This window comes from Poecilia formosa, unplaced genomic scaffold, assembly GCF_000485575.1.
Source record: "Poecilia formosa unplaced genomic scaffold, Poecilia_formosa-5.1.2 Scaffold431, whole genome shotgun sequence".
In the NCBI taxonomy this organism is placed as follows: domain Eukaryota; kingdom Metazoa; phylum Chordata; class Actinopteri; order Cyprinodontiformes; family Poeciliidae; genus Poecilia; species Poecilia formosa.
Genome location: NW_006800370.1, coordinates 339,425 through 343,087, shown reverse-complemented (window position 1 = coordinate 343,087; position 3,663 = coordinate 339,425). Strand labels below are relative to the sequence as shown.

General features: G+C 38.8%; 1 protein-coding gene across 1 annotated transcript in view; it reads right to left on the bottom strand.

Moving 5' to 3' along the window:
- The window catches only part of LOC103155498 (transient receptor potential cation channel subfamily M member 2-like), a 41,946-nt gene that overhangs the window by 295 nt on the left and 37,988 nt on the right, over positions 1-3,663 (bottom strand). The window lies entirely within an intron of this gene.

Below are 3,663 nucleotides of genomic sequence, written 5' to 3'. Positions count from 1 at the left end.
AGAAACTAAGTCAAGATCTCGAGATAATAAGTCGGGATCTCGCGATAATAAGTCGGGATCTCGCGATAATAAGTCGGGATCTCGCGATAATAAGTCGGGATCTCGCGATAATACGTCGGGATCTCGAGATCTCGACTTAGTTTCTCGGGATCTCGCGATAATAAGTAGGGATATCTTTCCTTTTTTTTTTTTCTCCATGTCCCCTTAGGGGCTCCGTAGTGTCTCATGCTATGTCTCATGCTTAAAAAGCAAAACAAAACAAAACAAAAAACGGAGATCATGTCAAATAAAATAACAGACCAGAGACAATTACAAATGGAATAACCTTGTCATTCAGAATACTCAGGTATTGTGCTGACCTCATCATGTTGCTGAACCTGGACCTGACTAGGTACAGCAACATCATCAGCTCACATGACCTCAGATTCCTTTAGAGACCAATCTTTATGCCCCCTCTCAAACTGTAGTCATTTTCTCCAGTTAGCCCCACTGATTAGAGGTTTTCTTATGGCTACACAGCTGTTCAAACCCAATCCAATGAGTTTCCATCACATTTTGCATGTGAAAATACTCTTTCTTTAACTTTTAAACATATCCTAGATTTTCACTGTTGTTTTTCTTTGATTTCACCAGACATTTATCATTTATTTGACTACATTTCATCCTCAAAGACGATGGTTCCCTACTATCCTTTCAGTTTTTATTAATGTGTTGGACACTTCTCAGCCCAATTCCAACAGTTTCTGCAGGGCTAAACCTATCCACTTTGGCAATCTGGGTGAGATTTTATGTAGTGGCACTGAACTCCTGCAGGTCCCCCAGTCATACATATAGATAAACTCAACAATTTGTTTAGAATAAAAAAATAATGTTAACCAAACCATAAATTACTTATAAACTGAAACTATTGAAAATATTCAGACCTGATTCCTCTGATCCTGTAGCTGAGAGGCAGAAGGAGAGCTCAGTGATGTTGCAGAAGAACCTGGGATTTTATTTAAAGGTGTTGATACATCTGAAAAGAAAAAGAGGAGAATGATTCTAGAAATAAAGTAGAAAACATAAGAAATGCCCTATGTACAGTACGTTTACTGTACTGCACAAGTAAAATGCGCAATGAATTTTCTGAAATTCAATTAATATCAGATTGAAATTATCACAGTGAAATGCAGTATTCAATGAAACAATAAACTTCAGTGGTATTTGTGACACACTATGGCAAACCAGGAACAAGTCGCTTGAAATTTGTTCCAAAAGAAACAAGTTGCTTGTTCCTAGGAACACAATGTTTCTGTATATAAAACATAATGTGATACAGAACACTGCTGCTCACATTCTCACTAAAACCAGGAAGATAGAGCACATCACCCGAGTTCTAAGGTCCGTGCACTGGCTCCCAGTAGCTCACAGAATAGATTTTAAAATGCTGTTAGTTTATAAATCACTGAACGGCATAGCACCCTCCATCCATTTTCTGTACACTCTTGTCCCTTAGTGGGGTCGGGAGGTGCTGGTGCCTATCTCCAGCTAACGTTCTGGGCGAGAGGCAGGATACACCCTGGACAGGTTGCCAGTCTGTCGTAGGGCAACACAGAGACAGACAGGACAAACAACCATGCACACACACCCCTAGGGAGAATTTGGAGAGGCCAATTAACCTGACAGTCATGTTTTTTGTACTGTGGGAGGAAGCCGGAGTACCTGGAGAGAACCCACGCATGCACAGGGAGAACATGCAAACTCCATGCAGAAAGACCCCAGGACCTTCTTGCTGCAAGGCAAGAGCTCTACCAACTGCACCACTGTGCAGCCCCGGCTTGGTACCAAAATACTTAAAGATCTGTTGTTATTATATGAACCTTTCAGACCCTTCTGGTCTTCTGGTTCTAGGCTACTCTGCATCCCCAGAACTACACATGGAAAAGCAGCATTCAGTTTCTATGCACCACAAATCTGAAACAAACTTTCAGAAAACTCCAAAAAAGCTGCCTGAAACACTGAATTCCTTTAAATCAAGACTAAAAGCACACCTGTTTAAAGTTGCCTTGGATTCATAATACTTGGAACATTGAACAACATATTTGATGTGCATTTGTTTGATGATTTGAATGATGGCATTTGACAAAATGTAAAATCTATTGCTTGTTTCATGATTAGTAATCATATTATGTTTTTTTAATGTAAAGTACTTTGAACTGCCGAAATGTGATATACAAATAAGTTATACTGGAAAGTCAACTTGAATTGACTTTCCAGTCATACCTGTTGACAGTCAATGCTGGTGGTGGGGTTATGGGAAAGGAATGTGATAAAACAGTCTTTAACACGGAAAGGTATAATCAGGTTTCAGGATAATTTTCTGAAAGTTTTAGGGCTGTTTTCTTTCTGATCTTGCTTCCAGGGTACAAGCATACCTGGTCACATCTTCTTCCATTTTTATTTCTATGTGTTTCACATTATTGTAAAGCTTAGAATCCACACTCTGTGAATCTCTAAAAACTCAAAGCGCCCCAGGGAAGACTTGTGCCTGGTTTTGTCATGACTCTTCATATGTGGGAATGCAGTAATGATGCTAAGTTGACATTAATCTGTACTTATGTAATGAGTTTGCACAACTGACTTGTTTTTGCAAACCTACAGTCATTCTTCATTGCTTTGTTCCCTTTAAAGAAACTGGGATTTACTCAATTTTCTTCATCACTTTCTCAGCAGAGCAGAAGAAACTAATGAGAAATGTGTGAACAATTTCTCATTAGTTTGACACTTATTACCCTCCTTTTTCCAAAACAGTTGTCATTCAAGCAGTCCATCTCCATTGTTCTTACTATGGTAGCCAAACAGAAATCACATGTTACTAAGTATTAGAAACTACATAGATAAGTATGAAACCACTAAAGCACCTGTTCCACACTCCTTGACACAAATTTTCAATTAGCATTCAATCTCTAGGCTTTAAAAGGCACCACATTTATGTTATTTACCAGTTTGGATGAAGGAGATCCCAGGCAGATGGGAATTAGTGTCAATACAGCAAATTTCCTGTGTAATAGATAATATTATTTTCTTAATTTATTATTTTCTAATAGATTTTATTTTGGTTTACATTTAAAGTATTTTCTGCAATAATCAGTTTTCAGCACAGTTTGAAAAATAATGAATGGAATTAATAAAATATCCATCAAAGCATTGTGCATGATGGTGTGGGAGTAGAGCGCACAACCCTTCTTCACAGGCCTCTGTACTCAGCTATCATAGGTTTGAGTCCCAGGATGTTGACCTTTGATGCTTTTCTTTCCCCTCTCATAACCCATCTTCCTGTCAATTTCCAGTCAGATATAGATCACTAGAGCTGAATTATCCCTGCTCTAATCCCTCCTCCCAGTGTTGTGTTCAAGACCACCCAACCCGAGACCAAGACAAGACCAAGACCAGAGTGTATCGAGACCGAGACAAGACCAAGACCGAGGGGAGTCGAGACCGAGTCAAGACCAAGACCAGCGGCCCGCGCTACATGACACAATAAAATGTAAAATATGATCGAAATTGCTTCTCAAAATAATCTGAAAGATCCATATTACCATAAATACATTTTACCAATATTAAATATTCCATTTATATTCCAAAAAGTGTAATGGTCTCGTGCCATCCCTAAAAACATAACGC